The sequence below is a fragment of the Ictidomys tridecemlineatus genome, chromosome 12, assembly GCF_052094955.1.
Source record: "Ictidomys tridecemlineatus isolate mIctTri1 chromosome 12, mIctTri1.hap1, whole genome shotgun sequence".
Classification (NCBI taxonomy): domain Eukaryota; kingdom Metazoa; phylum Chordata; class Mammalia; order Rodentia; family Sciuridae; genus Ictidomys; species Ictidomys tridecemlineatus.
Genome location: NC_135488.1, coordinates 16,480,158 through 16,506,422, shown reverse-complemented (window position 1 = coordinate 16,506,422; position 26,265 = coordinate 16,480,158).

The window sequence follows — 26,265 nt, the reverse complement described above, 5'->3', positions numbered from 1 at the left end:
GAACCACTAGATGAGACAGATGTTCCCTATGCCTAGACTTTTTAGTTACATGAATTATTCAATTTTCTTTATTATGGAAGCTTATGTATTGCTTTCAAATAGAGCCTTGATGATACACTGATGTTACATGAAATTCATGTAAATTATGCTTGTTTTTAATAGATCAAAGTTGCGATTCATCTTTGTGTTTACTTCCTAGGCAATATACTAAGACACAAAGCGGATGGTGACTGTGCTCATGTGTTTGTCTACGTGTGTGTATTTCCCCAGATGATCAACACCAACAATCATCATTATCCCCATCATCACAGTGGATGGGACCATCATATGTAAATAAAACTCAGATGACCAAAGTTTACAGCAACACTTGAAATTTAGTGTCTCAGAAGCATTTCATTTCAGCCCCATAAAAGTTATGGTATGCTGATTAAATACTGACTGGAAGCTGAAAGAGTGCTTACTTGAGGTTTATAGCGATGGAAAAGATGCATTCTGTTGCCACCTAATTTTTTCCCCTAAATATTGCTGTCCAAGACAGCCAAATATATTCATTCCATGTTTTTAAGGGGAGGAGATGCAGGTACTCTTTATTTTTTATAATAGTATTTTCTACCAATAATAAAATATAAGGAAGAGAAAATGATGATAAAAGAAACCATATTCCTTTTCCAAAGAAAAACATTTATTGTCTTCAGATTCTTTATCTCTGTTTTTGAGGGGAGAGAGAGAATTCATTCCCTCTAGTAAACATTTTTCACATGGTATATCTGAACTTTTCCCTTTGTAATTACCACGCAGAACTTTGAATGTCCTGTATTAGCTTCTCCTCTGTTCTTTATTCTCTGAGAAGACAAAGAATAAGAGCCACCCATGTGGAGTAGTTGATTAGACTGTAAAGAGTTGATTTTTTTTTATATTTACATGCAATGTTGCTCCAGAACTGAACCCTGGGTTTTACTACCTATCTATAATCAACAAGTCCAGCCTTTGGTGGTTTTTTTTTCTTATTGCCAACATTTTATTATGAACATTTGTGAACATATAGAAATGTTGAAAAAATTGTGTAGCCTACGCTTACCTAATCTACCATCCAGATTCTATGATTAATCATTTGCTCTACATTTATCTGCCCCACTATCCATTCACCAATTTGTCTTATTTTTTGGGGCATTTCATGGTAAGTCTCAGCCATCAGTATCCTTTACTCCTAAACACTTTATCCATGCTTATCATTAACTAGAGTTCAAGGTTTATTTATAGGACATTTTTTCTGAGTCAAATTTACATAAAGCAGATTGCATGAATTTTAAGTGTACTGTACCATGATTTTTAACAAAGGCACATGCCAGTAAGAGGAAAATCCCGTCAAGATATTGAACAGTATCACAGTAATTTCTTTCTAACATGAACTATGAGTCGTGCTATTTCTCTGTGCCATTCATTTATCCAACACATATCTTCAGAGCTCCTCTCTGGTTCTGTTATTGTGCTAGGTATTTGGAGATAGTGAGGTAAATAAGACATAGCCCTCAACGGGAGCTGACAGTTCAAAGAAAGAGATGCCTATATTTTAATTAGTTAATTAATTAAGCTAAGTAGTCATAGTTGCTGTGGAAATCGGCTCACACAGAGAAGGGGGTTAGCCTATACACCTGCGGTGGGGGCAAGAAGGGCTTGAGAAAGATGAAGAGAGGGCTCAATACGGAGGCTCGGGTGGAAGAAAGACCAACATCTTGGGCTTCAATGTTAAATTATGGAAAATTCTAGTCCATAATTCTAGTCCAGGCTGACAGACCCCAAAGGCCATGGGTTTCCATGCTGTCAAAACCAGGAAGGCACACTGGAGACAGCCCAACCACCAGCACCTCCTCCACCCAGCCCCAGAGAGCCTGGTGGAATAAGCAGAAATCTGAGCTGAGAAACCCTAGATTTTAGAATATTCATTTAAGAATATAGTCAGTTGCATTACAATCACCTAAAAAGGATTATGGAACAACCTGTTTTAAAAGTATTGTGAAAGGTCTTGCCAGGCTCTGATTGAGACACATCTTGTGGCTGTAATAGTTCACTTCTGGTTACACTGAGAGAAAAGTGATCCTACAAGCATAGGTCCATGTGTGCCCACATGATACAGGCATGCCCAACTGCACATGTGTTCACACGTCTGCTGCAATCAACGCTGGGTCCTCTAGTGTGCTAATGTCCCCAAGGTAAGACATGTGAAATGATCCAGGTAACGTGTCAAGTTCTCTTTCAATAGACTAGGAAATGATTGTGCTGTTGTATTGCATGGACCGCTCAGTCAATAGCTATAGAATGTAGATCCTGAGAGGTTAAAACAAAAAACTTGGCCAGGGGCTCTCTGTTGATAGGAATACCTCCTAAACTCCCAATGGCTTTGATTGGTGATAAAGGTTGAAAATGCAGCTCACATGGTAAATGGCCACAGCAAAAAAACTAGAGTGGAGGAGAGGATAAGGAAGAGAAGAGAGGCTTAGTGAAGAACAAAGAGAAGGAATTATTCCAGGAGGAGATCTCAGGTCTTTGTTTTTTTCTTGGCCTTGTTACAGAGCTACAGCTTTGTTATTTTATTTAATTTTTCTTAATCAGTTGGAACTATCTTGCTGTAACTGCTAAGCAGACACCAAAAAGGGTAAAAATGATAATTTTTAGGATTTAATATCCTGTGCAAGGAAATTTTCCTATTTTTCTCTGTTTCTCTCCCCACCCCCCACCTCCACCCCTCTTCTCCCCATTCTCCCTGTCTTAATTTGGAGATGCTCACCAAGCCCTGACCAGAGGAATAAGTTCTAGTCTTATCAAGCAAACATCCTAACATTCCCCTATCTATTACTAGCTCTCCAAGTATTTAGTTAAAAACTAACTTTTTAATTGGTTTACACATGTTTATTGGCCCACACACAGGACTGGACCCTTGCCCAGCACCAAGCTTTGCACAGGATACAGGACAAACTCATATGTGTTATTGTTATTCCCTCTTAGACTTTGGGTGAGGCCCTAGTTTCATACCTTGTTAATATGTCACTCTCATTAGTTAGGAAAGCTATCAGATGTTGGTGCTGGTTCTATGGCTGAAGGACTTGAACTTTCTAGGACCTGACATGGCTGGAGGATCACCAGAAAAATTCTTGTTTGCCCCAGGTTGTCTGCACATCTGCTGCCAGACAACTAGAACCAAAATTCAGATCAGACTATAATGTTCCCACAGTGATTAGCACAGGAAATGAAAGCAAAAGGCAGATGTTGTGATTAATCTAAACCAAGCTCCAAAAAGACCTTCTGTAGGTTTCCAGTCCCCAAAAGCAGGGCCTAGGCCTAAGTTTCCCCCATCATCCACACCAACGGAACACTTAGCATACAGAAGTACAGTGAGAACTGGACCAGGGTAAGTAAGTCCCATTTTCTCTGATACTTTAGGCACTTCTTACAGATAATAAGATGGGTCACTTAAAGAGTAATATGCACTGTCACAAATGCTTCCAGAACCAGCTATAGAAATTTTTAAAAACAGTTACACCCTCAATTTCCCCAGACAATCCTCCATTATAGAGGATTGCAGGCAGCAGTAAACAAAATCTGTCTGAGAGTGGAGGTCACAAATAAATCCCACACCACACTACCTCCAGCACACTCAAAGATGCAAGATGGATGCAAATTTCTCTCACCTGCCTGCTGTGTCCTCAAGGAAGTTGGAAGAGGATGTTCCATTTTGCTGGTCCCCCAAGTATTCTGAAAAGAGGGCCACTACAAACCCTACACCCACATCTAACATCTTCTGAAATTACTAAAAACCACTCTACTTTCTGAGCCTGGGTCTAACCCCACCTTGTACTTGAAGCAAGCAATCAATAGTGCATTAGAACCAGCTCAAATGAGTTGGTGATGGTCTACTATGTGCCCCTATTCCCAAGTCCTTGAAATTAGCCAGTGGGAATCTTTACACCATGGAAATTGGTGTACACTACAATTCAGGGTTTTTTTCTTTCTTCCTAGAAAACTGGTTCTTCAACATTTACCAGCACATCCCTGTTTTAGAGTGATGAGATATAAACTCTTGAACATCCTGAGACAATGTTCTCATCAGTATGCAAACATATTATGCTGCTATGAAAACTAGGAACATGTCAGATGGATTCATATGCTGCCTTTGGGAGCCCAAACCTTTCAATTGCCTTGCTTTAAGCATTACAGCTGTCATCTGGAATTTTTCATTTACCAATAGAACCTTTAATCTACCTATAAAATATGATTCACATAATGAATCCAGGTATTTTACCCAGTGCTAAAATCCAAAAGCAATTAGCCTTTTTGTTTATTTCACATGGAAGTTAGACTAAAAGCTAAATGAACATGCAAAAAAGGAGCCAGGCATTGGTCCAAATGTCTGAGTGATGTACTAATTAAATTGTATAACAACACTGCTATCTTTATACATACACTTTATTACAGGTTGGGGAATCAGCCCAGGCCTTCCAAGTCAGCCTCCAAGAGAGCACTTCCTTAAAACTGAAGGAATGGTGCAATAGTTTGTAAGCAAATTGAGTTGCCTATTCAGAAACAGATGAGGCACTGGATGAGATTGAAAATGCTGGGTTAATTTTCTCTTCTATTTTCTACAATATCTTAATTGGGGAAAAATTGTTTCAAAGTCTAATTATTCATGTAGTCACTAAAAAAAAGTGTGGTAAAACTTGGGTAGATGATAAGAACAATATAAAATTAATAAGACCCAGTCCAGTGCCTCTAAAAGTCCTCAGAGAGCCCTAGCCTGGAAGAAAAGTAAATGATGGCAAGAAAGATGCTCCTAAGTAGGACCCAGTATTCACAGGTTCTTCATGGGTCCAGGGAGGGGGAGGGCGGCAGAAAGCTCCCCAGAGTGAAATGCAATTAAGATTATCTTTTTTCTTTCCTCCTGTTCCATAGGTTTCCATGAGCAGTTAATGAGAATATGTACTATTGAAGTATCTTGCTTCCAAAACTTCAACTTTTAGCCACAAGGAAAATCTAGAATAAGTAGTAATAGCAATGCAATTACCATGCATCAAGGTTTTCCAGGTACCAGGAACTGCTCCAGGGAGCTTCATCTGTCCTGCTCCATTTAATCCTCCCACCACCACCAGGACGAGCGCAGATGGGCAGTGAAGCCTCCCAGTGAGTTGGGGTTTGAATCCAGGGGTCCAGAGCTCCCAAACACACATCATCTCTTGGAATAATACAACCCAGTACAATTACATCATCCCACATCTCACCCTACTCATATAGCATCATCTCTGACTATTTATTTTCTTTAGGGAGAGTGTTACTCCATGAAGAGGTAGGGCACATAGATGAAATATAAAGTGAGGTTTGAAGTCAATCCTGGGTGCTCCTCCTGGTCACATCACTGACTGGGCCATGAGATAAGTTGCCTCTACAGCTGCCACCATTGCCGTTGCAAGTCATGAAATCCAAGCTTCTTGAACCAGTTGCAGCTTCCCTGATCTTCAGATTGGTCTGATCTCCTAACCTATGGGGATAAGTGCATGGAGTACTGCATACAGGGCATCTGAATGGCAGGCCACTCCCCTTGTGCTAGGCATGTGAACGGAAGGCCACTCACCTCCTAGGCACAGCCCTGGGCATGAGGCCACGTGTTGCAGTCCCTGCACTTAATCCACAGCCCACTCCTTGAATGGTCACTGCAAGGGCAGCTGGCCAGAAATTGTATTGGTGGCTGCCTGTAATCTGCTTAGCTACTGCCTGAGTATATACACATGGTAACTGCACAATAAAATCAGACCCACTTCCTGCTTGGTCTCTGGAGGTCTTGATTAGACACTCCCGCAGCCACACTCTCCTCTACCCTGTTCCGTGGATCTCCTAGCTGGATGAGAGAGAGCCCACGCACCCATGCAGGCTGCTTCTTCTTCCAAGAGAGTCACTTCCCTAAAACCACTCCACCTCAGCTCCCATCCAACCTTAGCTCCTCAGCCTTGAAGCCCTTGCCTCCAGGAAGCTCTTCCTGACCCCTCATCACTGAGTGAGCTCCCTGCTAGTCTTCCTAAGGGGCCCTTCCCTCATCCCCAGGGTACACTCGCCACTTATCACACACTAAATATAACTCCCACCTCCTGGACCTATAATACTAATCAGGGAACCTCCACATCAGCGAGGCAATTTCCTTAAATATATGCCTTCACACACTGACCCCTAGAGACTCTAATTCAGGTCTTGATGATAACCCAGAACACTGCCTCTTTATAAAGACTCCCAGGGAATTCTGATAGGCACCCTTGATTCATGCCTACCTGATGGTAAATTATGCTAGATTATATACTTTAACATGCTGGAAATGTATATTCCCAGAGCCAACCACATGCCTAATGAGTAGTTTAAGATTCTGTTACCTATTTGTTAGCTGGTCTCATTCATGAGTGAAGTTAGTTAACCTCAGATATCTTCAATATTTTTCATCTATAAAATGGTATTATAACATCCCACATGAATGCTTTTTGTGACCTACTTATGAAAAATAAAAATTAAACAGTTGTAATCAAGGAATTCCTCATCCTGACATTGAAGAACTTCCCCATTATCTGTCATAATGAAACCTCTCAGCATTGAGATTCTTATATAAAGTATGCTTCAAAAAGAAGAGACGATCCATGTGATCTTTTCATACTCTGTTACATCTCAAGAAAATATAATGGAGTTGTTTCAGTTAAGTCCCTCAATTGACTCCACACCTCTTTAACATGAAATGCACCTGGAAGATTTCATTTCAAGTCCATGAGAATATATAATCCTCTGTCTTTGTCCTTGCCATCTGGCCACCCACTTTGCCATGACTAAGCAGCCACTCACTGAAGGAGAGGTCCTATCTACTCAGAGGTCTTACCCAGTTTCAGCACAGCTTCTCTAAATTAGCCCAATGTCACACACCACTTTAGGGGTGCCCAACCTTCAGCTATTCACCCAGAGGAAAAAGAGCCTGCACATTCCCACACTGAATTCCTTGAGAGGAAATAGGACCAGCCTGAGAAATAGAAGTTTTCACTCTCCCAGGAGCTCCCTGACCAGCCTGGTCCAGCTGCTCCTGCAGCCCCCTCCCTGCTGGGCTGACATGTGGCAGGCTAAAACCTCTGGGCAGCCAACCTGTGGTGGCCTGGTATTCATTGGGCTCTCACACATTCTCCTACAGAAAACTAGGAGGAAGTCTGGAAGGAAAATCAAGGCTAAGTCTCCATTCTTTTCCAGAAATTGTCCTAGCTGCTGACAGGATGGAAAAAAGGCAAATCCTGCAAAAGAAAAAGAAAGTCATGCATTGCTCTGGGCAGCCACACAGGCCCTGGGAACCAGGGTAATGCTGGAAGCTTAGGAAAGATGTAGGGATCACTGATCAAGCAGCCTGTGACACAAAAGTAAGATCTCGTTATCTTCATCTGACATTGATTCTGAATGCCTACCCATAAATTCTGGGGTACCTGCCCACGAATTCTAGAGTACCCTTCCACAAATTCTAGGCTACCCTAAGCCCCAAGTGTTTTCAGAGCTCCTGAAGGAGAGCCCACATTTTCCCTAGATCTGTCTCCATGACTGTCCTTTGCCTCTGGAATGTAACATTACTTTAAACCATTGACTTTCTTCAATTCTGAAAGTTCCTCACAACATCTGCATGGTAACTCTTCCAATCTGTTTTCTGGGGGTAGATGGGTATGATCTCTTTATGGAACAAAGAGACCACTGACCTAACTGTGGTGGAGACAGTTTCATTGAACTGTGGAAAACAAGAATTGAACAGATGAGGTCAGCTAGAAACTAGAAAAAGAGAGAGAGAGAGGAGTGATTTTTCACCTGGGGGCAACAGGCCCCTAGAACAGGGTATATCAAACTTCAATGTGCTCGTGAGGCATCTCTCCAAAGTGAAGATTCTGATGGAGTAGGTCTAGGTTAGGACCTCAGATTTTGCATTGCTGAGAAAAAAAAAAAAAACAGGTCTGCTAATGTTGCTGACTCACCCTTGGAGACTCAAATCCCTGAGAGAGTCCACAAAAGGCTTCCAAGCTCTGTAAACTCCTTAAAATCATTCACAAACTGTAGTCTGTGCACATGTTCATGTTTCTACAGAGAGAGACCATAGTTTTCAATAGATTCCCATTAGAAATTGATTATGTGCTAAATTGTAGCCTCTGTTAAAAAAAAAAGATGTTCAGAAATCCTAATGCCTGGTATCTCTAAATGGGAACTTACTTGGAAGTAAGATCAAGTTAGAATGAGGCCATTAGGGTTGATCCTAATGTAATAGGACTGACATCTTTAGATTAAAAATAAAGAAAATTTGGACAAAGACCCACAGAAAATGCCATCTGACAACAGATGCAGAAACCAATGTGGCTGCAAGCCAAGGAACACCACTTCTGGAGACTGCTGGCAAATCATCAGAAGCTAGAAAGAAGCAAGAATTCCACCTCAAAGTGTCAGAGGGAGTAGGTTCTGCCAACACCTTAATATCAGACCTCCAGCCTTCAGAAAGTGAGAGAGTAATTCTTGTTGTTTTTAAGCCATCCAGTTTGAGGTACTTTGGGACAGCCCTGAGAAACTAAAGCAGGGTTAATACACACACACACACACACACACACACACACACCATTTGCACACACAGACACACACACTTAAGAACTATCATAAGTGCACAAGAAGCCATTGATGAGTTTGAGACTGAGGCTGCATTCCTCACCGACCAATAGCAAGTGCTATGCCTTCCACTTGAAATCCTCCCTGTCTTGAACCATAAAAATGGCTTCTCTCCCAATCATTTCCCTTTTTTCTGAATTCTGCAGTTTGTGCTTTCCCTTCAGCCTGTAGAAAGATACCCATTCTTTCTGGACGTTCTGAACCTAAATAAAGCGTGCTGTTTTTCTCTCAGCACAGCAGATGGAGTCATGGAGGACAATATATTTTCTTCCTCCCCTAAGTCACATCTGCCATGCTTTCTGTCTTCATCTTGATTCACCCGATCGGATTCTCCTTCTTTTCTGTCCCTTCTTGGCTACGAGAAGAAAGGCAGTCTTCCTTCTTGGATGAGTAGACTTAAAATTTTGACCTATTTATTTTTTCCCCTCAGGACCAGATGTCCAGGCTCTCTATTTAGGGAACAGAGACTCAGATTAACTTGCTGAGGCCACCTAGGGATGGCCCCCTCCTCCAAGGCACTTCCTGTGGCCACTGTTCCCATTACACTTTCCATCTTCTGCTGAAGGAGGAGGCAGAAAGAGAAGAGAACTAACTAGCATTTATTAGGACTCAGGATGGGGCTTCATAGACATTTGTCTCCTTAGCCCTCATACATGGGTTTTTGTATTTACAGTGAAAACTGGTATCATTACACCTCATTGATTCCATCTTCCAAATCAGAACACCAAGCCCCAGAGCTCACAAGGAACAAAACCGAGTCTAATCCAGCTCTTCATCTGAAGCCCAGGCTCTCCCTGCTACTCTGGGCCGCCTGCCTGGGGCTGAGCTAACCAGTTAAGTCAGGGAAATAAAAGCAGTCGGGCTCAATTTTGCTGTTCCAAATGTTGTCTTTAAGACAAATATTTTGGTGTCATGTAAACACAAGCACCATCTGTCTGTGGATGTGCTATGTGTTGATCCACTCTCTCTATCTGATGCAAAAATAACCACCAGCAGCTAGTCGGCAGACAAAACAACCAAGACAGCACTCTCCACTGGTTGTTATGGACACAGTTACAGCTTTAGCTTCTCCACAATAATCCCCAACTCTGAATTTGCAACACCCCAGGATATTTCTAGTTTACTGTAAGGGATTTTGAAAGATTCTTAAACATTCTCAAAAAACAAATTAGTGTCCATGTACTTTAAGAAATAAAGAGTCTCTGTGCCAGACTTCAGCATCAGGGAGAGGGCTGTTTTGTGAAGCTCAGCAATCGTGAGAGGCCACTTGAAGGAGCATGGAGACGAGGGCGGTTCTTCTTTCTTCACAATAAGTGACCCTTCCCCTCAAGAAACATATGAATCTCATTTTTGTCTGTCTTGATGTCAATAGACAATGCATGAAGGGGAAAAAATAAAAAAAAAAAAAAACATGACCCCCAAAGGCTACAAAGATTTCCAAGTGAAAGGTTAAAAGATACAGAACTAATTTTGTTTGGACAAAGAAGACCTACAAAGCAAGAGACTCCTATTCAAGAGTGACACATAAGCACACTATATCCCTACTCTGCCTCCCACGCCTGGATTGGACTGATCACAGCACTCTTTAGCAATAAGCCAGAATTGAGCCTCAGAATCCTTCTCAACACAACTGTCTAGGGAAACACATGAAATCTATTGGCCATATCCCCAACACTGGAGTAGGCTGCCCATGAGATACACTATTGCACCATAAAGGGAAAAGAAGATGGCAGAGTACATACCCAAAACTATTTCTCTGCTTCTTTTTTGCACCTTGCCTTTAAACCTCTAACTTTCCTCCTCACCATTTCTAGGCACACGTATACTTTTCCAAGTGTTTTAAATTCGAGTTCATTTTTATCACTTGGCATTCACCTACCCTCCCTCCCTCCGATACCTATATGACAGCTAAAGAGCCATTTATAAGAAATTACCTCAGCCTAGGGTCTGAATTCCCCACTCTGAATCCACCACTTTCAACAGTTCAACTTCAAGTGAGTTCACTTAAATCTCCCATCTATTTCCTCTCTTTAAAAAAGAAAGAGAGAGAGAGAGAGAGAGAGAGAGAGAGAGAGAGAGAGAGAGAGAGAATACTTCCTCACATGGCTTTAATTAATAACAAATGAAATAAATGACATAAAAGACCTCATACAGTATGCAGGAGGCAATGGATATTCAGCAAATGTTAGCTTACTCTGAGGAAACAGTGGGTCTAGATATTGTAAGACAGATTCTCATACAGAGACCTGAGTTTCCAGGATATCTATCTCCCTCTTCAACTTTTTATCCTTCTTGGTCCCCTTTTCCGATTGCCTCCAAGAATTCCATGCCAAAACATGGCTCTTCCCCTTCTGTTGTATTCGGTCAAGTGGATCTCAGACCCACCAATGTGTCAGAAATAGTTGGAGAGCTTTAAAACTGCTGGCCCCACCCAAAATGACTGGCTTAGCAGTTTTGGAAGGGGCTTGAGAAGAGGTATTTCTAAAATGCTCCTGGGTAAAATCGAGGAGATTTGGGTCTCTATGGGAATTTATCCTGAAGTATCTAGACCTACTGTTTCCTCAGATTATGCTAACATTTGCCAAATAGCCACTGAATTCTGCTCCTGCTGCTAGTTGGGGACCACGCTTTGAGAATCATTGTGTAGACTTCTCCCCTGGTCTACTTTTGGTTTATCAGCTGATCAGAAAAGAGCATCTATACCTATTTAGTTATCCAAAAGATGATTGACATCACCCAAAGATCACTTCTGCTATCAAAGTGAACTATGGTTTTCACTTTCAACCATCTCCCCCCCTCCATTAGCATGAAAGTCAATTTAAGAGATTAGTGTCCACCAATCACTAGGTGAATACCCTTGGGCTGTAGTAGGGAAACTCTCAGAGCCCAACTTTCCCACATGTTACACTACAGATAATCATGCTTTCTCCTTAGGACCGTATGAGTACAAATGAAGATTATGCATAAAATGCTCCATAAATTTAAGTTATTTACTATTTGTTCCACAAACCTTGACCAAGTCCCTGCAGTATTTCAGGCACCCTTCTGGAGAGTGGAATAAGAAATGAAGATGCCTTAGCCCCTTCCCTGAGGAAGTCCTCCAACAGGAAAAGGGAGGGACAGTTTAAATAAAAATGACTTCTTGAAGCCCTCTTATAATTCAAGACTAATTCCTCCTAGAAATAACTGTAAAATGGAGGATGCATTCTACGGGCACATAAATCCCCAAGCATTGTAGAATAATGTGCTCTAATGCTGCTTTTTATTTTCTTAGCATTAGCTCTAATATTTTGCTGAGGGCTTGTCTTATATTAATAGTGTGTCCTGGCAGTGGCTGGGGCTTCCTTGGTGTATTTTATCACCTCTAACTTCCACTCCAAAGTCATTGATTTTTCTGGTATGTTTTTCATCACTTGTACAAACATCATCGCCTAATGAATGCTTGGATGACTTTGTTAAATTATAACAACTGAATGTTGAATTAATAGGACAACAGCCACCAAAAATCACTCGCAGAAGTTCAGGTGCCTATAAACAGAGGGATCACCAAAACATGCTGAGACCTACAGAGATCCAGTTTGACAGCTAAAGTGGCGCCGCCATGTGGCAGCAGCAAAAACACATTTCGCAAAGCACTGGGTCCCCTAGTCCCGGGTTGGTATTTTGGTTTTGAATTTTGCTGCTGCTTCTTGGGGATGGGACGGGGGCAGCTGGGAGTTGTTTTACTTTACATTTCATGCTTGAAGGGAAAATCAGTGTTTTACTTGCATTGTTTAAAACATGTCACTCCAATTTCCATAAAATGTTTCCCCTGAAATCACAGTGGTCTGATGGGGTGGTGGGAAATGCCCGGAGGGCTGAGTTGAGAGGCTGACCCTGTGTGATGGACATTCCTGCAGCCAGCTGCTCTTTTCCCTCTCGATGAGCTCTCCTGTGCTCTCTCTTAGTTTTCTTAAGGCGAGCACCCCTCCTGCCCCACCCCTCAAAGGAGCAATAATCCCAGGAAATACATTTTCCGCCCCATGGGCTGTGGTCCTTTTTCTTAGCAACACCCGGTTTCTAATGGTTGACACAGGCCATCCCACAGGAATTGACAGAAATCAGAGAGCAATGTGTTTTCTTTCAAATACTTAAAAGAACTGTAATAAAAGTATTTAAAGTAGTTACCCTTCTTCCAGTTGAACAATTAGTCCTTCTGACTTGCTTTTACAAAGAATGGAATAGTCCCTGGGCAAGGTGGAACATATCTATAATCCCAGAAGCTAGGGAGGTTGAGGCAGGAGGATCACAAGTTCAAGGCCAGCCTCAGCAATTAGCAAGCCCCCAAGCAACATAATGAGATTCTGTCTCAAAATTTAAAAAATTTAAAAAGGACTGGGAATGTGGCTCAGTGATTAAGCGCACCTGAGTTCAATCCCTGGTACCAAAAAAAGAAGAAGAAAAGCAATAATAGTTAAATATATTTTGAATGGAGGTTTAGGATTATTAACCAGAATACTGTCAATTGCTTAATGACTAAAATTAGAATAAATCAAGTGGGACTCGGGAGCTATATTTGGGAGAAGTTAACCAATGCCTTCTCGTTGATGCTTTATATTTTCCTTAGCAATATTTCAAATAGAAGGGAAACACTTCCTACCATTGTTTAATGCAAGCATGTTTCCGTTGTAGGAGAAGGAAGACACTTGCTAAGGGTCCCAACCCTAAGGATGCACCGACCGTGCCCAACACTGGGTGATTTGTGAGATCCAGGACCTGCAGGATTAGCTAATACCCAATTAAGGAGATTCAGCAAGAGTATGGCAGGAAAATTATTGCTTGATTAATCTGTGGCTTGTTCTCATTGTATTTTTCCTCATCCCCCTGCCACCAAAAATGTCAAGTTTTGGGATTCTCTTCTCTCAGAGGTGTTGTGTTGCATGACAGAAAGTGGCAATCGACTGAGAAGACCCTCGTAGCTTTTGTTCTGAAAACCAGAACACGTTGAAAAGATTATGTGAGTCTCCCCCAGGGGACGAGGAAAAAGAAACTGCTGCCCCTAGGGTGGCAAGAGGGAACAGAGCCCCTGTTAGAAGTGGGGTCAGGGACGGGGAGCTCCCCTAAGCACAGCCTCCGAAACTCACATCCTTCTCATTATTTTGCTGAGGCTGGGCTCCAACTCATGATTCTCCTGCCTCAGCCTCCTGAGTCACTGGAATCACAGGTGATCACACCACCATGCCCAGCCCAGTCCACTACTTCTAACTTCCAAAATATCTACTTGTTTTTTAATCAACTGATTGAATTATTTTCATGTATTAGACTTTTCAATTTTAAAAATTCTACCTGATTATCTAGGTCATCTTTTAGACTTCCGTTTCTTTAAATCTATATTAAACATACCAAATTATTTGAATTGATAATTCAGAAATAAAAATCACAACTTTTTAAATTGTAGGGTTGTTTAGGAGGATTTAGCATCACAGTTGTTGATTGAATGGTGAAAATAAACTGTAATATGCATGTGAAATATGCTATCACAACCTTATAGGCCCATTGGTCAGACCCAGGGTGCTGAGGGCCATTACCAAGTAGGAATGACGCATCGAAATTTCCTTGCCAAGCGTACCCCATGCTGCTTAGAGGACATTTGATGGAACATTGCATGCATGCTTTAATAAGGTGACCTTGCTCAAGGACCAAGGCGGATTCGGGTTTAGAGCTGATCAGGTTTGAGGAAGTAACCGGCTCCTTGAGTTTAAGGCGTTGCCAGTTTAAGATATGGGTTTTAGGGAAGTTGGCGGTTGAAGATTATTGCTGGGATTAGGGTGTTCCTGCTGCTTGTTCCCTTGAGTTCTCCTGAGATTAAAATGGGATTTTGGAGAGAGCCTCGTGGAGTAGGTTGTTGGTGCGGGAGACGGCAGAACGCGTTTGCCCCTGGACCTGTGTGGAGGTGGTGTGAGAGCTGGAATAAAGAATTGCTGTTTGAACCTACAAGCTGTGAGTGCCTCGTGATTCTGGTGCCAAGCCGAGACATTGGCCTTGGCATTTTGGTGGCCCGTGCGCGGAACGTCTGAAATTTGGAGGTGAGTAAAATCGCTCCCCCCTGAGGGAAGGCGAGAGAATGGGTGACCATTTCAAAAAACAATGTGTTCTTGTTTTGATTTATTTCATTTTTGTTTCAAGCTGCCTATCCCTAGAAATTTCTCAGGCAAACTGGGAAAAATGGTTGGCTCAAGGTTTGAAGTTTGTTAGCCCCGAGAAAGAGAAAATTGATACAGTGAATTTTTATTCAGTTTTTGTTTCATTCAGTTGTGGTTTTGTTTTGTGTTATCTTATTGGATTGCGTTATCTTTATAGAAGATTAGAAATTATTAAAAAAGAAGCCGAAAAAGTGTTAAGTAAATTATTAGAGATTCAGACCATGGAGGAAGACATTTTAGGTCAAGCAAAAGAGAAGGTCTCTCAAGCTAGTCAGAGAAAGGGAGAAAATTTAAAGGAAAAGGGGTTATTAGAAAAAAGGCCACAACAAGAGGCTGTCACTAACTCGGTTTTACCAGAGGGTGTAATTCAACCAACAGCCCCACCGATGGAGACAGCTGAGTGGCCCTCAAACCCCGTAGTTGATAGATGGGATCCTGAGACAGGACCTCAAAGATTAGCATGCCCTGTATTTGAACAGGCAGGAGGGCGGCGAATTCACCGTATTTTAGAATTTAACACAGTAAAGCAGTTAAAGGAGGCTGTAACAACCTATGGTCCTCAAGCCCCCTTCACGGTAAGCATGGTGGAGTCCATTACTAACTTGGACATGACGCCAGCAGATTGGGCTAGCATGTGTAAATCTGTGCTAAATGGAGGACAATATTTGTTATGGAAGGTTGCCAATGAGGAATTTTGCATGGAGACAGCTAGGCGAAATGCAGCAGCCGGTTACCCTCAAAGAAGTCTTGAAATGTTATTAGGAAAGGGACCTTATGAGGGTCAGCGGCAACAAATGGAATATGATCCTGCTGTATATGTACAGATTGCTGCAGACGCAGTTAGGGCATGGAAGACTTTACAAGGACATGGAGATTTACAAGGTCAGCTATCTAAGGTAATACAGAGACCTAATGAACCTTACGCTGACTTTGTAGATAGGCTTATTCAAACGGCTGCCAAAATTTTTGGTGACACAGAACAAGCAATGCCATTAATAAAACAACTGGCTTATGACCAAGCAAATCGTTGCTGCAGAGAGGTTATTAGACCATGGAGACATGAAGATTTAAACACATATATTAAATTATGTAGAGATGTTAATGAACAAGGGCAAGTCTTGGCAGCTGCAGTACAACAGGCTTTAGATGCCAGGCTAGAAACATGCTATAATTGTGAACAAACAGGACATTTTAAAAGGAGTTGCCCCATAAGAGGAGGGTTTAACAAAACTAGAAATCAAAGGAATAGAATACCGGGTATTTGCCCACGATGCCGTAGAGGGAGACATTGGGCTAATGAATGCCGTTCTCAAACCACCATAGAAGGTACTCCCTTATCAAAAAACGGACAAGGATCAGGTATTTACCCACGATATCGTGGAGAAAGGCACCAGGCTTCATTGCCAAAAAACGGACCGGGGGGCCCAATGCTCCGGGGCCCACAACCACAAATATACGGGGCAGTGGAGGAACCCAGAAACCCCATCAGGGTGGTGCCCAGGACACATTGTCCATTAAATCCCTCATCAGACAAACCCGAGGGAGCGCAGGGTTGGACATCTGCGCCTCTGCCAGAGCAGTATTAACTCCAGAGATGGGAGTTCAAATCATTCCCACAGGAGTAAAAGGACCTCTTCCCCAAGGAACAGTAGGCTTATTGTTGGGACGTAGTTCATCTACATTAAAAGGACTTATGATAAGTCCTGGGGTAATTGATCCCGATTATGTAGGTGAAATAAAAATTATAGCTAGTTCTCCAGGAGGTATATCAGTAATTTCACCTGGAGATGGAATAGCACAGTTGTTAATACTACCCAGCCTACATAATAAGTTCTCTAGTCTTAATGTAGAAAGAGGTTCCAAGGGATTAGGCTCCACAGGTGTAGATTGGGCTATGTTGTCTTTAAATTTAGATTCTCGCCCAATGTTAAAACTAAATATTCAGGGTCGTGACTTTAATGGACTGCTGGACACAGGTGCTGACCTTAGCATCATATCTCTTCAAGAATGGCCAAAACATTGGCCATTACAACAAGCCACTCAAACGCTTCGAGGCCTAGGAGTGGCGACTAATCCCCATAGAAGTGCTATGGTATTAGATTGGAAGGATCCTGAAGGATGTGAAGGAACTATACAGCCATATGTTTTGGATCACCTTCCTATTAATTTATGGGGACGAGATGTCCTAGATCAACTAGGTTTGATGTTAACAAATAACATCAATCCTAATGTGCCCACTACTAGGGCTAGACAAGGTATCAGGAAAGAAAAAAGATTAGGAAAACAAGAACAAGGTATAGCAGCGCCAATTCAAATAGATCAAGGAACAGACAGACATGGGTTGGATTTTCAGAAAGGGCCACTGAGACAATCAAAATTACTTGGAAATCAGAAAGACCAGTGTGGGTTCCTCAGTGGCCCCTGACTAAAGAAAAGATACAAGTAGCCCATGATCTGGTCAAACAACAATTAGCGGAAGGACATTTACAACCTTCCGTATCTCCCCATAATACTCCCATTTTTGTTATCAAAAAGAAATCGGGTAAATGGAGATTATTACAAGATTTAAGAGCAATTAATAATGAAATGGTCATTATGGGACCTGCTCAATCAGGGATTCCTCAATTGTCTGCTTTACCAAAAACGTGGCATGTTTTAGCTATAGACATTAAAGATTGCTTTTTTTCGATTCCAATTCATTCCGAGGATAGTCCACGTTTTGCATTTACTATCCCTGCATTAAATCATGAAGGTCCTGATGAGAGATATGAATGGAAAGTACTCCCTCAAGGAATGGCTAACAGTCCAACTATGTGTCAAATATATGTTAATAAAGCAATCCAGCCACTTAGAAATCAAAATCCTGAACTAAAAATATTTCACTATATGGATGATGTATTATTGGCACATAAAGATAAAAACATATTGCTGGAATGTTATGCCACACTTACAAACTTATTAAAAAATTATAATCTAGAGATAGGAATAGACAAAGTACAATTAAATTTTCCAATTAATTATTTAGGAGTTCTATTATCCTCAACCATGGTCCGTCCACCTAAAATTCAAATACGAGTAGATCAACTCAAATCACTTAATGACTTTCAAAAGTTGTTGGGAGATATAAATTGGATAAGGCCTTATCTAGGCATACCAACAGGAGAGTTGGGACCTTTATTTGATATTCTAAAAGGTCCATCAGATCCAAATTCACCCCGAATGTTAACTCCTAAAGCTAGAAAGGCATTAAAAATTATTGAGACATATATGGAAAATATGCATTTAGATAGAATTGATATCAGTTTGCCTTTATTATTTATTGTACTACCAACAAAAAATATTCCTACAGGAGTATTTTGGCAGGAAGGTCCATTATTGTGGATACATTTATCTTATTCTCCTAACACTATTCTTACTAGGTATCCTGAGGCTGTAGGACAATTAATACTCAAAGGTATAAGAGCAGCAAAGACAGTGTTTGGAATTTCTCCCAATAAAATTATTACTCCATATACTATGGAGCAAATTGATGAGTTAGCTAATGAATTAAATACTTGGGCAATAATCATGTGTAAATCGAATGTTTCATTTGATAATCATTTACCATCTAATCCTTTGTTGTCTTTTTGGTCTAAGCATCCTGTAGTTTTTCCTAAAATGACAAGAAAAACACCTATCATGAATGCTCCAAATATATTCACTGATGGGTCTAATAATGGTACAGCTGCAGTAGTTACCCCTGATCAAACTTTTACATTTTTAGTTCCCAAACAGTCAGCTCAAAAAGTAGAGCTTAATGCAGTTCTACAAGCTTTTGTGATGTTCAAAGATTCTGTATTTAATTTATTCTCTGATAGCCAGTATGTAGTTAATGCTATAACATCCCTTGAAGATGCTGGTAGGATTTCCCCTTCCTCTACTGTTTTCTCTTTGTTTTCCACTATACAAAGTCTAATCTGGGATAGAAAAGATCCATTCTTTATAGGACATATCAGGGCACATACAGGATTGCCTGGAGCCCTTAGTTTGGGCAATGATTTAGCAGATAAAACTACACATGATATACATATTTTTTCTACTGTAGAAGAAGCTACAAATTTTCATAAAAGGTTTCATGTTAACGCTAATACTTTACAGAAGCGTTTTAAAATAACTAAGGAACAAGCCAGGCATATAATAAAACAATGTCAAAATTGTGTGACCTTTTTACCCCAAGTTAATCTTGGAGTCAATCCTAGAGGACTGATACCTAACCATATTTGGCAGATGGACGTCACACACTTGCCAGAATTTGGAAAATTAAAATATTTACATGTTACAGTTGATACTTCTTCCGGATTTTTGATGGGCTCCCTTCATGCCGGAGAAAAAACTAAAGATGTTATAGCTCATTGCTTACAAAATTTTGCCACTGTGGGTGTTCCTAAACAGTTAAAAACTGATAACGGTCCTGGTTATACGTCTAAATCTTTTAAACAATTTTGCTCATCATTTGGTATTACTCATATAACAGGAATCCCATACAATCCACAGGGACAAGGCATAGTTGAAAGAGCTCATCAAACTATTAAAACGTACCTATTAAAGCAAAAAGAGGGAATTGGAAAGGGGTATATATCCCCCAAAGATAAACTTAAAATAACTCTTTTTACTCTAAACTTTCTAAATTTGGATTCATCAGGACTTAGTGCTGCGGAAAGACATATGTATCCGAAAAATGTACATAAGCCTAAGGTACTTTGGAAAGATATTCTAACAGGACAATGGAAAGGTCCCGACCCAGTTATTGTCTGGAGTCGGGGTTCCGTTTGTGTGTTCCCACAGGGAGAACAGCAGCCGATTTGGATTCCAGAGAGGTTAACCAAAACAATTTCTACAGAAAAAGAAGATGATTTGACTGAAATCCATAACAGCTGAAATCCAGAGCTCCAGCTTGGCTATTCTTACATCTGCGACAGTGATTAACCACGGTGCCTTTTTTTTCAATATCTATTTTATTATTGCATTTTTCCCACATCGTAAAGTTCTATTTTATTTTTTGAGCTCATACAAACCTAGGTTAATGTTTTTCTGATCAGTTTTGTTTTTTGACTGTGTTTTATTTTTTGACTGTGGAGTTTTTAAACATTGCAATGGAGATTTTACCTAGGTAAAGCTACAAGGCCGTTATTATTGTCTTATATGTTGTATGTTATGTGTGCCCTGTTTTGTGTTGCATGTCAGTATGTGTATATTTTTATATGAGGAGCGCTCATGAAAAAATGGATCTGAATTTTTTTTTTTATTCACGTGATTTAAGTGGTTTAATCTAATTAGGTAAACAGCTGTTAATGATTGTTTTCAAGGGTGGTTAACAGATCTGTTTGCTTACTATTGTTTTTAAAGGTGATTAACAGATCTGTTTGTTTACTTTCACTTTTCCTTTTCATCATATTTAATAATTCTGTTCAGGATAATGTCTCTTTAACATCATTGCCAGAATTCCCATCTCCATCCCAGTGCCGGTGAAGACAAAGAAAACCAAACTACAGCTTCTATGATAGCTACCACAGTAAACTGTATAAACTGATGCATCAATGAATATAACTCAACAAGTAATGCTCAATCAAGGACTTGATTTACTTTGGGAGGAAATGGACATATTGATAGACTCCTCCGATTTGAACCGCCTGCAGAACTTGCCTGGACTATATATCAGTTGCATGCATTGTGAACTATCGTCTGGTGCAGCGAATTGTGGTACTGCTGGCATATTTTTGCTGATGGTGTCACCAGTGATGCAATTTCCTTGCCAGCGCACCCCATGTTAATTGTGGTAATGCTGACATCTTTGCTGATGGTGTCACCAGTGATGCAATTTTTCCAAAGGAGCCGTCAATTGGCTTGGTGTCGTGGCATTTCTGTATCTTCCTCCCTTCTACTAGTGATGGTCTAAAATTTGGGGGCCAACAGAGGTGAGGCAAGAACCTCACCCCCCCACTGGCACCAAGGTTAAATTTGGGGGCCAACAGAGGTGAGGCAAGAACCTCACCCCCCCACTGGTGCTTAGGCCTATCCACAAGCATGGCTGAATGCTGGACCGGTAGTCAGCGACGGGTTGATCTGATTGCAGTGGATTCAACCTAAGACAGGGGACTGACGCCTAGAGGTCAGTTCATCCGATGACGGGTAAGAACCATATGTTGAATTGGACAACCTACCAGGCACGGTCCTAAGCCGCATTGCTTGTTGTTTAATTAATCAGAAGGGGGGAGATGCTGAGGGCCATTACCAAGTAGGAATGACGCATCGAAATTTCCTTGCCAAGCGTACCCCATGCTGCTTAGAGGACATTTGATGGAACATTGCATGCATGCTTTAATAAGGTGACCTTGCTCAAGGACCAAGGCGGATCTGGGTTTAGAGCTGATCAGGTTTGAGGAAGTAACCGGCTCCTTGAGTTTAAGGCGTTGCCAGTTTAAGATAATGGGTTTTAGGGAAGTTGGCGGTTGAAGATTATTGCTGGGATTAGGGTGTTCCTGCTGCTTGTTCCCGTTGAGTTCTCGTGAGATTAAAATGGGATTTGGAGAGAGCCTCGTGGAGTAGGTTGTTGGTGCGGGAGACGGCAGAACGCGTTTGCCCCTGGACCTGTGTGGAGGTGGTGTGAGAGCTGGAATAAAGAATTGCTGTTTGAACCTACAAGCTGTGAGTGCCTCGTGATTCTGGTGCCAAGCCGAGACATTGGCCTTGGCACCAGGGAGGGAGCAGACTCTGAGAGAAGACTTTGGTTTGTCTGATGGCTCTCTGTTCTGAAGGCCTTGAGGACAGAGGCCTCCACAGGGTGCTGGAGTAATGCTCAGAGCCTCAGCCAGGTGCCTGTCACCTATGTCAAGTTTTGGAGTTGACAGAGCTGAATAGGTTGCATAGGATGGAGATGTTTCTCTGCAGCATATTGTCAACTAAGTGGGGCATAGGAGCAACTGAGATACCGCCTTCAAGAACCATGAGGGCTTGGGCCATGAGCATCTTGGTAGCAAGAACACTGATGATCAAAGCTCCACCTCTTAGATTCTGAATTGGGCAAGCCCCACCCCCTATGAACTCTGGAAATTTTGCAGAAATGCCTACATATTTAACAACTACCTTCTTGGGAGAAATCACATGTCACTCCTTTTCTAAGGAATCAGGGCCCTTATTAGAAAACCCTGGTATATCAGAAGTGGCAAGACTGATTAACCCAAGATGAAAGGCCAAAGGCAAGCAGCGTTTATAACTAGCAGATGTATCGAGTACTAGAGAGGATCTATCCCTAGAAGAGTCTAAACTAGTAATAATTAATTATTGTTATTATTATGAAATAATAAATTATTTCATAATAAAAGCTTATTATAAACAAATAATTAATTTGAGAGTGTTTGATGGCTACTCACCTCTCAAGAAATCATAGAAGTTCACTAATGTGCAGGTACCATGCAAACTATTAATCACAATAGTATGAAAAAAATATTGTCCCTGCCTTCCAGAAGCTCCCAGTCTGATAGAGTAGTCAGATAAAAATTCAGCAGAACCTAGAACATGCTCATATTTCCATGGGAGCATTTTTAGGAGCAACATGAATAAAAACAGGCCAATCAATTGACTTTGGGAGTTCCTGAATTTTATCAAAAAACAATACTAGATGTAATATATATTTCCTGCATGTTTTACTTTCAGATGTCTCAGAATTTTCTCAACAACTCTTTCTAATGGATAAAAAATATGGCATATATACACAATGGATTATTATTCAGCAATAAAAGAGAATAAAATCATGGCATTTGCAGGTAAATGGATGGAGTTAGAGAAAATAATGCTAAGTGAAGTTAGCCAATCCCCAAAAAACAAAATGCTGAGTGTTTTCTCTGATATAAGGAGGCTGATTCATAGTGGGGTAGGGAGGGGGAGCATGGGAGGAATAGATGAACTCTAGACAGGGCAGAGGGGTGGGAGGGGAAGGAATGGGGCATGAGGTTAGAAATGATGGTGGAAAGTGATGGACATCATTATCCAAAGTACACAATTGTTCATGTCTCTGGTTGTATACAAAGTATATTCACACCAATTTATGTCGACATGTAATAAGAATTGTAATGCATTCCATTGTCAAATATAAATAAAAAATTAATTTAGAAAAATAAAAGAGTCCATAGGTCTTTGATTTCAGGAGCCAGTGTCCTAAGGAAGGAAGTTGTCATATAGTTTGAAAATTGACTCTGAAAAATTTGGCTCTGTCAAATTTTGTCCTAAAAGAATTCATACTGTACAAGTAGTACAGGATATTTGCTATACGTTGTCAGGTAGCAAAAATTATCATCATCAAAGCGCTTTCCTGTGACTTGTTTTGTATACGCATAAGTACCATTTTGAATATGGACACCCATTTATAGTGTGTGGGCCACCTTACACTGGAAAACATCAAAGAAAACAAAGTAGAAGACAGCATGTTTCCTTTGGTACTGTCCCAATTGTGATGGACACCAAAAATATGGTCCCTTTTGTGCAAATGTCTTACCCAGCAGAAGCATAAATAAAAAATAAAATAATATATATAAAAAATTAAGATCAAAGGAGTAGCTGGCATCTGACCATTGTGGAATGCTGGCTCAAAATGGGTCATTGTCATGAGAAGATAGCTCAATTTGAAAAAGTTAGGATTTTATCAAAACTAAGAAAAATTTATACCAATTAAGCAGCCTGTAATTAGAGCATCCTACAACAATGCTTATGTCACAGTCAAGTTACAGCCTTGGGACTGGGCATACTTGGAGCCATTTGCCCTAAAGCAGCCAAGTGTATGTGTCATCTGAGAAGAGAAAAAAAGGATACCTCAGTGTCTCCCTCAAGAAGTGTCATCCTATCCAGAGTCACTTGCTTTTCTCCTGCTGAAGGAAGGTCTTGAGGTATTTGTGCCTGATTAGTTCCTCTCAGTTTGCAACAGAATAAATGTGTTGACAGTTCTCAGTGTAGCCAGTGCCTAGTTTTGCTGTGCTCATGCCCCTTCAGTGAGCCTCCTTTGGAAGTCTCAGATAGAAACCTTAGAAATAATGAAAATGTCTTGGCCAAGAAAAACCTTGAAAGAAAAATATTGGTGTCATGATACAGATAGAGCACATCGCTATTCCACAAAGCCTCCTGCTTTACTATTTTGTTAAAGAATAAGACAGACAACAACTCTCCAATAGGTTCACTTCAACATAACAAGGTCAGAACCTTGAATGAGGCTTTACCAGGATTTGTCAAAAAATAAAAGCTGAAGTTTACTGGCTTTAAAGTCCAAATTCTGAAGCAATTGTGTATCTTCAAGCCGAAAGCTTTACATCCCTTAAGTAACTAGCCAAGCTTATTCCCAGACTAATTTGACAAAAACAAGAGCATTCCTGACTTGGCTGACTTGGTTGATATTTTGGGCCATCTGAATGAGCCAGTTTTTGTCTCAAGATCCAGCAGATCCCATTTTTGAAACTAATGGAAAGTTTTAATGTCTTCTAACCAGGTCCATTGGGGTTGGGGCGGCGGGGGGGGGGTAGGAAGGGCACCTGGAAGCCAGAGCCAAGAACAAAAAGACTTTGCTTCACAGGTTCCTGCTGTCTAAGGAGCTTAAAATTGAAATGTCTGATTCTTCCCCTCATGACAAGGACCACACTTAAGGTTCAAATATTGGCACTGTTGACATTACTAAATTGAAAACAAAGAAAATAGCATTATATGAATTCAACTCAAAGTGCTTTAGAGAATTTCCATGTTCCTTCACATAAGCTAACCCTTAAAACCTGTCAAGAGTAAAAACTCTTTTGTTACCAAGTACTATTGAAAATTAGAACTTGCTCTCCTTGTTACCACCAAAATGGAACGTCTAAACTGATCTGAAGTGAAAATGTTTGTTTACTCTGCCATGTCAAATAAACACTCTCTAAACACTCTTGTTCTACCCAAACGACAGCAATCTTCTTATGGAAGTAAAGTAACTAAATTATGTTTTGCTTTTATTTGCACAAGGTGACTTTAGGAGAAGTGACTTAATTTTTGTATTCAGAAAGTGACATTAAGAGGATCATGAATCTTTTAAGTATTATTCTAACATTCTGGTTATGTGAAAGATATGTGTCAACGCAACAGAATAAATGCATAGAGTGTTTGTATGCCAATTTCTGGAGAAGGCATCTATAGCTTTTCTCAGATTCTTACACTTTACCCCGCCCACTCACACATACCTCTACAAAGGATTAAGAATCACTGACCTAGTTAAATGTGTGTTTTCTGGTAGGCTCTGAACTAGTGAAAAACAAGAGCTCAAATTCATATTTGGTGGTTTATCATAATAAAGTGGATTTTTTCCATCAACAACCCATGGACCTAGATTTAAAACAAAGTTTTTATTCTTTTCTTTTTCTCTTGTGACTCTCAAAGTCCATGTCTAAATCTCTGAGGTATAAGGCAATACCATCAGTTGTAACTCTAAAATCTGTGGCATGCTTACAGGGTATCTTATAACAAAATACATTTAAACAATTAGCCCAAAAATAACAATTAGAGAGACATAATATATTGCCATTTTACTCTACAGAAGGCTTATAGCTGAAAAAAAGACAAAGTCTTGAAGAAAATAAAATTAGATGAAGTCACAAATGGAGAAGATGTCACTCAGGTCACCTTTCCCAGAGGACAAAGTGCATGTGCACAGTCCTCTGGGGGCATGTCCTGTATCTGTCTGTGTGTGTGAGTGTGAGTGTGTGTGTGACCATGTGAAATGTGCAAACAGCAATGATTTCTTGCAGCTAAATGCATGTCTTTTAAAGTGGAGAGTCAGCCCTTGCGATGCTAATGGAGTGGAACATAAATATTGGCAAGCAAGTTGTCAAATAGAGGCTTTTTAAAGGTTGGAATTTTTCAAGGAAAATGTTAACTGCAGTTAAAGGGTCAAAATGGTCTTCACCTGATCTCAGAATCTAGAATTTTCACTTGAAGTTCTAAATACCCAGGACTCGTATACTAAATTTAGACTTCCCAGGGCTGCAACTGGCATTTTAGAACATTTGATCCGTAATGATAAATCACCACACTTGCTGAATACAGGGTTAGAGGGGGACTCTCAGACATAACCAATTAAAGTATCAGCCTCCCTATTGGCCTGGGGAGCAGGGGTGAGGGTGGGGGGGCAATCGTGAGCAGCTTTGCCACATTTCAAATAGCAAGTACACTGGCCCCTACCCAGTGCTCCCACCCTCACCCCCTCTCCACGTACTTTCTTACTTCTCAACCTTATGCCCATTCCAAGAAGCAACTCAATTTCTACCTTCCAGAAGCTTTCTTCCCCAATTTCCTGTAACCACATCAATCTCAACCCTCTCTGAATTCCGCTATATTCTTTGCT